The sequence below is a fragment of the Nannospalax galili genome, unplaced genomic scaffold (assembly GCF_000622305.1).
Source record: "Nannospalax galili isolate Female #2095 unplaced genomic scaffold, S.galili_v1.0 scaffold777, whole genome shotgun sequence".
In the NCBI taxonomy this organism is placed as follows: Eukaryota; Metazoa; Chordata; class Mammalia; order Rodentia; family Spalacidae; genus Nannospalax; species Nannospalax galili.
Genome location: NW_008341810.1, coordinates 6,561,086 through 6,571,826, shown reverse-complemented (window position 1 = coordinate 6,571,826; position 10,741 = coordinate 6,561,086).

Here is a 10,741-nt window from a genome sequence, read left to right as displayed (position 1 = left end):
TTACTGAGTTTTTCACTTCCTTCTTCCTTTCAGCCTGAGTGTTCTTCAATATTTCTAACTCTTTTCTGAATTCCTTCAAAAGTTTATCCCTATCTTCCTTCAGTTCTTTGATTTCTTTGTTTGTGAGTTCTTTAAATTCACTGAATTCTTTTATCATCTTTATAATTGTTCTTTTGAGTTCCATGTCCTGCATTATCTCCTGGGGGTTCTCATTGTACTCCTCTAGAGTACTGTTGGTATTTGGTAGGGATATGTTATTTTGGTTTTTCTTATTATAATTTTTTCTCTGTGATTTTGACATGTGAACTTCTTTTGTAGTTTCTGATTCTTGTGTGAGACTCAGGTCTTCAAGTTTAGGTCTGCTTCATTTTGTGAACTTTATGTGTCTTTGTGGTTTACTTTTTGGGCATGAAAAGCTGGTATGTCTAATCTTCCGGTTCTCTCTTTTGATATTTTTTTGCAGTGACCGGATTGCTTTTGTCTTCAGGAGTTCCCACAGAGGCAGAATTCAGGTGAATGTCAGATGTTTTCAAGCTTTCTCCTAAGGTCTGGATCCCTCCAGGAACGATTTTGGCTTCAAGTATTTGGGGGTTGGACTGGCCTGGGGGCCAGGCCCAGGAAAGATGCTGGTCTAAGGCACCTGGTGGCCCTGCCACGGAGAGATGCAAAGGCAGATGGGACGCGAAGAGGTCCTAAGGCCTCCTGGGGACTGCACTGAGGAGCTGGGTTAGTCTGGATGAAGAGGTCAGGAAGAGGAAAGGCCAGCCCCTGTGTCCCAGAAAGAGGCTGGCAGGTGGTGCAGGCCCAGTGAAGCAGAGGCAGGTGAGGGTGGGCCAGGCCCAGAAGTAGTGCTCCTGGGGCCCAAAGAAGGCACTATGTTGGTCTGGATAAAAAGGATCAGGGAGCAGTATTGGTTCCCCAGGTGTCTGGGGCCCCAAGACAAGGAATGGGGCAGGGCCCAAACTTGGAGGAGAGAATGGCAGTGGAGATAGGAGGGTGAAAGAGGCTGGGGGAGTAAAGGCACAGAGGGAGCAATGGACTTACCCTGGAGAGAGGCCTGCGGGTAGGAGAGAGCTTCTTTTTTTTAAAAAAAAATAAGATTCATTTTTATTTTATGTGTGCAAAATATATGTAAGTGCACCTGTGCCATGCAATGCCTGTGGATGTCAGAAGAGGGCGTTGGATCCACTGGAACTGAAGGTATAGATGGTTATTTGCTGCCTTATGGGTGCTAGATATCAACTCAGGGCCCCTGGAATAGCAACCACTGCTCTTAACTGAAGAGCTACCTCTCCAGTCCTAAACTCTTCTGTAAGTTGCCTTTAGTCACAGAAAAGTAATTAAAACATACACTTTACCAGGGCTGTGCGGACTGAAGCTACATTTTTTTTTGGGGGGTGGGGTTTTTTGAGACAGGGTCTCCCTGTAGCCCCAGCTGTCCTGGAACTCACTATATAGACCAGGCTGGCCTTGAATTCAGAGATCCTCTTGTCTCTGCCTCCCCAGTGCTGGGATTAAAGGTGTGCACCACCATGCCAGGCCCTGAAGTTACATTTCTAATGAGTCTAAATGTTGCTCTTTTTTATTCTTTTAATTTTCTATTTCTTTCCCTTATACAAAAGTTCTGTCTGCAATAGCACCCTATGGGACATTGGTTGAGACTTCTTGGACTGTCCAAAATTAGGAATTAGTTTTAAGTGGCTGACTTGTGTTTTGATCTTTTGCTTTTCAGATTTTACTCACTATGACAAAATCCTTGATAAAACAAATTAAAGGAGGAATTACATATTTGGACTTATAGTATCCAAGGTTTGAGTCTATTGCAATGGGGAGGAATTAGTGGGAAAAAGAAGCTCACTTCATTGTGTCCATGATAGAGGAACAGATGCCTATACAAGGTGGCTTTCTTTATTTCCTCCATTTATTCCATCTTTTCCTCCCTTATGGATAGTGTCACACACCTTCAGGATGGGCCATCCCCCCTTAATCTCTTAACCTTCACAGACATATCTAGCAATAGGCTTTACTAATTCCATTGTTACTTTTCCATCTAATCAAGTTACAAATTAAAAATAGCAATCACAGAATAAATATATGTTGTATTTAGCATGTGAATGCAGTGATTCCATCTCTTGGATGCACTATCTGTTGATTTACTTGTATGTTTTAAATAGCTTCTTCCAAAAGCTCCATTTACTTTAGCCACATCTCATTGGTTTCAGAAAGCCTATGGGACCAAATACATTTACATATTTTTCTGATTATGGATCAAACTTAAATAAATAAAAAATCTAGGAAAGAGGGAAGAAACTTTTTTCATCATTGTAAGAAATCGTTTTTACTATCTAGTATTTTATGTTTGTAATACCAGAAATCACAATTTAACTGCAGTTCTGGGAAATTATCATTTAAAATAATACTAACATTAAAAGCTGAGTTGATTTTTAAATGTCTTAAGTATTTTCCAGCAGTCTTAGACACCTTTCTGAGAAATTTTCAAGTCAGTGTACTTAGTATTCCCTAGAGAAGTATATAACCAGATGTATCTCAATTTATTTTCTTCAAAAAGAAAATCAATTTTAATACATAGTGCTTTAATTTACAGGTAGCTGTTTGAAAATATACCCATTCAGCAAAGTGCGATAGTCTTCTCTATTTTGTGGGTGTTTATCCAGTAGAAAAATAAACACATTTTATATACTGTCATCTGATTACTTTTCATAATATTCTAATAGAGAAACTAAGTTCCTATTCAAAATTTACAGATAGTAATTGGAAAAATGTTTGTCATCAGAGTCAAAAGAGAATTTGAATTAGCTTGCTGGATGCAGAAACTTGGAAATACACTAAATACATACTTAAATTTTAAAAAAAAACAGTTAAATGATCCTAATGATCACTTGAGCTATTAAAAAAGAACTGTTTCAAGTCAATTTAGAGTTGCCAAAGTTCTTAAATATGTAAAAAGCACAATATCTACTAAACATAATTAAATGAGACATACACTTTTAAAGAAGAATCAGAAAAGCATTATTCAATGCATATTGTATGCCAATGAAAAGTGGGGATGGGGAGGAATGCTGGGTATCAACTCAGAGTCTTCACACATGAGGCAATTTCTCTACCAATGAGCTACATCTTTAGCACTTGGTATTTTGAAACAGAATCTTGCAATGGCTCCATCTGACTTTGAACTCATTATGCAGCTCCCACTAGATTAGAACCCTGTACAACCTTGCTTCTGGCTCCCAAGAGCCACAATTACTGGTGAGTGCCACTTCACTGAGCAGGATAGTTTTGTATCAATACCTAGTTTTTTTCCCAATATAAACTTCAGTACACACACAAAAAAAATGTACCCATGAAATGAAATGGGCTTTTGAAGCTCACATTCCTTTCTTGTCAAAATGCCTCAGGCTTCTTCCTGAAGTTTTTAGATGCCTTCCATGTGACTCTCATGTGTTAATAAAAATTTTGAGGCAGGATTAGCTACATGAGCTGAAAAACAATACAGATACAATGGAAATAATGAAGGTCATCTCTATGTAACTTGACTGAAAATATCATGCAGTAGTAATCTTCAACATAAGAATGTAAAATTAATTATTATAAAGAGAATGTGGTAAATATTAGCTGAGAATATTGGATGCCTAATTAGAAAATATTGAGAATTTGATTAAGAACACCTGAACTCAACATGTATCCTAAAGGAATAAAAAGTAAGGTTTGCTGAAAAAGTAAACCTATATAAGGCCATCAGCAGTTTGAAGTCGATTTTCTGTGGTTCCTAAAACTACTGTAGTTTTGGATATCACTGGCAGTGTCTTCTACATATTTTTTTAATTTTTTTTTATTTATTATTTTTATTTTATGTGTGTGCATATATTGCCTGCATGTAGATAAGTGCACCCATATCGTGCAATGCCCACAGAGATCAGAAGAGGCTGTCAGACCCCTTGGGACTAGATTTACAGACAGTTGTTAGCTGCCATGTGGATGCTGGGGTTTGAACCCGGGTCTTCTGCAAGAACAACCGGTGTTCTTAACTGCTGAACCATCTCTCCAGCCCTACATATGTGTTTCGAGAACTCTTTTTTAAAAGTTAGTTCCAAAAATCTGTTGTACTAGTAGTCCATAATTTGTCACACCCTTTTAGAGATTTTGATCCATAATTGATTGATCCCATTATTTAGCTTTGTGATGACACACAATGGTGTGAGAATCTGGAGGAAGAAAGCCCCACACCTCAAGATTGGGAGACAGATTAGAAAGGGGCTAGTGTTAAGCCATTCTAGGCACAAACTATGGCACTAATTTCAATCAAAATCTCAAAAGCCTTCACGTTAACCATCAATATTCTAAGCCTTAAATACTAAGCAAACCATACAAAGAGATGGAGAAGTAGCTTCATGTCATCTGAAAACTAGATAATGTTTCAAAGATCAGCCATACTTATATTTTAGGCCACTTAAGGGTCTTCTAATTTCTACCCGAGGTTTCAAGCTTCTCAGTTCACATAAACATGAATTAGTAAGATGGTACAAATGAAAAGCAGTTTAAATGTCTAAACATTTACTACAACCTCACAGTGACTGAGTTTCTGACAAGGAAAATATCTGTTCTTTTTATCCATATTATATATTCTTATGCTGAACTTCTATAACATTATCACCTTTGAATCTGGCATGCTTTTTCTGCCTAGAATTCTCCAAATGTGTAATATAAAGTGGCAGATGTATTTCAACACTTTGGCTCAGCTTGATATAGTGCAGCTTTTGGTAAGGAAACCGTGAGGCTGCCTAATAGACACCCTATCCAGTCACCCAGTCACTCTAGAACCAACTTTACCATTGCACTTATTTCCACAGACTCAGAACACTTCAGATTATTTTGTTTCTTTATTATTATATACACCAAGTGCATTCACACCAAATAGTTTTTACAATGTCCTTGTGAGCAGTTCTTTTAGCTTTTTAAAATTTTATTTAAAATTTTGCAATTTCATACAGTACAGTTTGACAGTATTTAGATCCCTTCCCCTATCTCTGCACCTCCCTCCACTTCCCTTGCCCAATTTAATGTTCTTTCTCTCATATATATGACCTATAGAGCCTGATTTCTGTCCCCAAATATCCTGCAGTATGGGTCCCTCCACTGCACCCACCAAGAGTCCCATCCCTGTAAGGCACTGTCTTTCTCCCTACCAGCAGCCATCACTTGCCAAAAGTTTCTCAGATTGAGTTGGGATTTCTTACCCACTTCCCCATGTATATGCTGTGATTTTTGTCTGGTTTGAGATTGCAAAGGACTTGTGCATACTGCAACCACTGCTCTGAGTTCCTATGAGTAACTGACCACCTGCCTGGAAGACACTGTTTTCTTACGATCATCCATCCCCTCTTGCTCTTACAATCTTTGTCCCTCCTCTTCTGAAATGGTCTCCAATTCTTTCAGCTTTTGATCAGTAAAATAACAGTACAGAAAACACATTACACTTTAATACAGAGGTCTTTAATACAGATTTTCAGTAATTATTATGCTCAAGTGTTATAAATTGTTTCTTACATACACCATTCTTCGAAGAACTACAGTGGACGTTCACTAAATGTAAATAGTAACTTTATCATTCAAGCCACAATTTAATTTAAGAAATTAGAGATATTAGTTAGCTCCAGAATCAAAGCAAAACAAAGCTGTTGGTCATATTTTAAGTCATCAGCTCCTAAATGTAGTTTATGAGGATAATCAATTTGATGAAATCTGTATTCTTGCACAAATACTGTTTGCTGGTCAAACTTTATTACTTGCTAATATAAAATGATCTCAAGGTGTTTCATTCTTAAATGCAGGGAGAAATTAATATACAGGAAAGACAGAGTAGCTATTTTTTTTTAACTACAATGTCATGCAGAAAAAAAATTTAATTGAATTTAATCCTCCTCATCTTTTGACTGAAACAATATTCTGGACTGCATATTTGGTCTTAAGAATGGAATTTAGTAGGATTATTAATGTTGTAAATTCCAGTCTATTTGAAATTCATCAACACAGATTTTTGAAATTAATATGTTCCTAAATTAATTATGCACTCTCTTGGTAGCTATCCAAGCAATACTTACCAGTTCTCAAAATTGTACATATAAGTAACCATTAATCTATGAATATCACAAATTCATTCTGAAATTAATGAATATATGTAGTGCTTGAATAAATGATTACACTTTAGATTAATGCATTTTTGTGGTAGTGCTAATTTATTCAAGCAAATATAGTATTTAAAGGCAGAAATAAAAAAGGGGGTGTGTTCACTAGAGAACCAATATGAAAACTTTGAGTGATGTAATAGCCCATATGAGGCAAGGAAAAACTTCTCAAATATTTCAATTTAGAAGCCTTTAGGGGTCCCTCTTTTCTCCCATTTCAGTACATGCCAAAACCAAAGACATATGGTGCCTTACTTTAATTAAGAGACAAAATGCCCCACAGTAACAGTATCTGAAGGTTCTCTGCAGACAATTATAGACTAGCACCATCCTTTGAAATATTCTGGAAAAAAATCACTTTGTACCCTTTGTATGTTCAGAATGTAGCATTATCAGAAACCCTTAAAAGTAAATAAAATAAAAATATTTCAATTTCATGTCAATAATTCTATGACATGAGCATTATAAGAAAACATAAATATTCTAAGGCTCAAAGATGTTATATGTAGTCTCTTTTTGCTATAACTGCTGGATGCAAGTACAAGTACGAGCTTGTTTCCTGTGTCCTTGTCTCAACACGATGGCCCATGGCTAGCTCTCATTTCCACAATATTTCACCCGTTAAAACACGTATGGCATCTAAACTAAAAACTAGAATCTGTGTTTCTCACTTGAGTGTAGTACACGGAGAGGAAAGAAACTGACTTATAAAGAGTCAAGACCAATCAATTGAAAAATGCCAAAGTTCATGAATAAATAAAACCTTGATAGGATAAACAGTGGAGGGAATGTAAAAAAACAAAAAGACAACTTTTAGAATAGAAACCAAATGATTCTGTCTCAATCGGTAAGATGAAAGCTTTCTATTTCCCCAAAATTCTCATGCAGTTTAGCATATCATGCTGGAGTAGTAATCTTTAAAGTGAATGGGCTTTACTGATTGTAAAATACAGTGCTGGACAGATGACTCGGTGATTAGAAAAGGACCTTGATCTTTCAGAGGACCTGCATTTCCTACCAAGCACCCATGTCAGATGGATCCTATCCTCCTGTAACTAACTCTAGGTCCAGACAGCCCACAGTCTCTTCTTCCCTCTGAGAGCAAACCTTAAGATGTGGCAAATACAAAAATTACAAAAATATATGCATAAATAAAAAACAAAAATACAAATAAGAAGCAGCAATATGTTTTAAGTATCAATTCTGGAGCACAAGAGTGAATTAATGAACAGTTTATTGAGTTCTATAGAATTTGAACGAAGAACGGGGTTTCTGTACTTTGAGTTCAGGCCTCTGATTATTTCAAGCAAATAAGTAAGGGCTGATCTTTCAAAAGTTCTGGAATTAGTTTTTATTGAATATAATTCATAAACACTCTCATCCCATTATAAAAAAATTTTTTCCGGAGCTGAGGACCGGACCCAGGGACTTGTGCTTGCTAGACAAGTGCTCTACCACTGAGCTAAATCCCCAACCCCATTATAAATAATGTTTAAAGATAAAATTTCAGTTTTTTGGCATTCACTAACAATTCCTTGGTAAAATAGCAAATATTTTTAAACACAGTAAAATAATATGAGGTACTTTTCTTCCCATTCTGTGAAGAATTGTGTTGCAAGGCTGATGAAAATTTTTATGCTACTACAGAATGCTTTATGATAGGATGGCCAGTGTGATCCAAGAGCATGCAAGGGTTTTCTATCTTCTGGTATTTTCAATTTCTTTCTCTAATATCTTAAAAAAATTTATACAAGCCTTTCATTTGCTCAGCTAAATATATTTGAAAATATTTTACTTTTTTTTGAGACTTTCATGAATGAGATTATTTCCTTGATTTATTTCTCCTTATGTTTGCTGTTGGTATATAGGAAGGCTGCTGATTTCTGTGTTAATTTTGTACCCGACTATTTTCTAAATATGTTCATTAGTTCTAGGAATTTCCTGGTGAAGTCTTTAATGTGTAGAATTATATCATACGAGAATAAGTACACTTTGAATTCCTCCTTGCTAATTTGTATCCCCTTTATCGCCTTCATTTGTCTTATTGTTCTAACTAAAAGCTGAAGAACCATATTGAGGAGCAGTGGAGAAAGTGGACATCCTTGTCTTGTTGCAGGTTTTAATGGGGGATGCATTGAGTATTTCACTGTTTGAGATGTAGTTTTATGTCACTTTTTTACGATGAAGTCTATCCCCTGTATTCTAGAGTCTCCAGGACTTTTATCATGAAAGGATGTTTGAATTTTGGCAAAGGCCTCTTCTGCTTCTAATAGGTAATAATTTGGTTTCTGTCCTTCAGTCTGTCTATATGATGTATTACATATATGGATTTACATATGCACAACCATCCATGCATCTCTAGGGTGAAGTCAATTTGATCATTTTGGATATTTTTCATGTGCAGTTCAATTTGTTTTGCAAGCATTTCATTGAGAATTTTTATGTCTATGTTCATCACAGAGATGGACCTATACTTTATGGCACTTTGCTTTTGGTATCAGAATTCATAGGAGCAATTTGAAAGTGTTTCTTCCTGTTGTGTTTTTCAGAATAATTTGCAGAGAATTGGTGCTACTTCTTTGAAGGTCCAGCAGAATTCTTTGCTGAATTCATCTAGTACTGGGATTTGTTTTTAAGTTGGGAGAATTTTAATTATTGCTTTTATTCCACTAGTTGTTATGGGCAGATTTATATTATTTATTCCATCTTTATTTGAATGGAATATATATCTTTAACGTTTTCCAGTTTGGTGTAAAATAGATTTTTCACTTATGTCCCTATGATTCATTGAATTTCCCCAGTATCTGTGTGATATTCCCCTATGCACCTCAGATTTTATTAACTTGTATCATCTCTTCTCTTTCTTTGGGATAAATTAAAGATTTCTAAACTTTGAATTTTTTTTCAAAGAATCAACTCTTAGTTTCATTGATAACCTGATTTTTGTTGAATTCCATTTTATTAATTTAAACCATGATTTTAAAAATCTCCTCCTTTCTACTCTTTTTGGGAGTCACTTTTTCTTGATTTTCTAAGAAATTCAGGAAAAATATTAAGTTCTTAATATGACTCTAGTTTTTTGTTGTAGGCTCTTAAAGTTATAAATGTTCCTAAAAAACTCATGTAGCCAAAACAATCCCGAACAATACAAAGGGACGCTATATCCTTCTACAGAGGTATCTGTTCAGTGTTGCTCTATTCACAATAGTCAAGAAATAGAATCAACTTATGTGTCTATCAACTAATAAATTGATAATGCATATATGGCACATTTACATAACTGAAAACTGTTTTGCTGGTAAGAAAAACAACATCACGAAATTTGCAGGTAAATGGATGAAACTGAAATAATCAACCTGAGTGAAGTAACCCATACCCAGAAAGGCGTATGTTGCATATTTCCTCTCTCATGTGGAAGCTATCCTTGACTCTCTAGATATGAGCTTCAATATAAAAATTCAGACACATAAAGAACTTAGTAATAGGCCATGAAGGGGTGGTTTCATGGAAGGCAAGGTAGAAACCAGTGATACAAAGAGGGGAAGGGAAATAATTGAATAGGAATGCTTAAATAGTGTGAGACATGGGATGAAAGGTTAGAGGAAGGAGTGATGGGAGGGATTACTAATGCTAAAGACCTTTTGAATAAGTTATATGGAAACCTGCTACTGTAAAAGTTTCCTTAAATATATCCATATCCATATATCAAAAGAGTTTAAATGGAGTTACAACAGGTAACAATGCCTTACTGAATACCACAGGCTAGCAAATAAAAAACACAATGTCTAGAATGGGCTCCCTCTTTTGTGATTGTTGACCATGGTTTCCCACAGACCAACAAACAATACTGGGTATCAACAGTGCTTTTGGTTTGCTTCCAGAAAGTGATGGCAAGACCCTATTGCAAAAGACACTATATACTTGAGTCAGAGAATATGGAGATTTCAAGCTGAACCTGACTTCAGAGCTCCTTCTCTACTATGTGACTTTCACAGTCCTTGACTGTGTTATGCATAATACCAGATGAGAAAAGTAATCATAAACCTTACCCAGCTATGAACCAGGAGAGCTATTACAATGACTGGTCTCACAAGTTATGCCCATGGGTGCAATAGCTGCATGGATGTTATGAAAGTATGCCACCACTTTCTGATTAGATTTAAGCCCTGCTTCACATGATGGAACCCAGTACTAGTCAATAACTTATGGCTACATGTCATAGTCCCTTGGGAAGAACCTACTACTATTATTATGACAAATGGACACAGTACTAAACTCATCCCTAAAGACTTAAAACTACTCCCACAGATTAGTGCATCTCTCAAATTTAATCAGATAGTAATTAACAAAGAGACCCACAACTAGACAAACTTCAGAGATGAAATTGAATTGCTCAGCATTAAATCGATGCCTATATCACAACCCTCCAATAAAGGCCCAAGCAGATTTGTAGAAAAGAAGGCAGAAACACTGTAAGAGCCAGAGGTGGTGGATGAACACAAGGATATAGTATTTTCCAGACAAAACATTTGCAAATA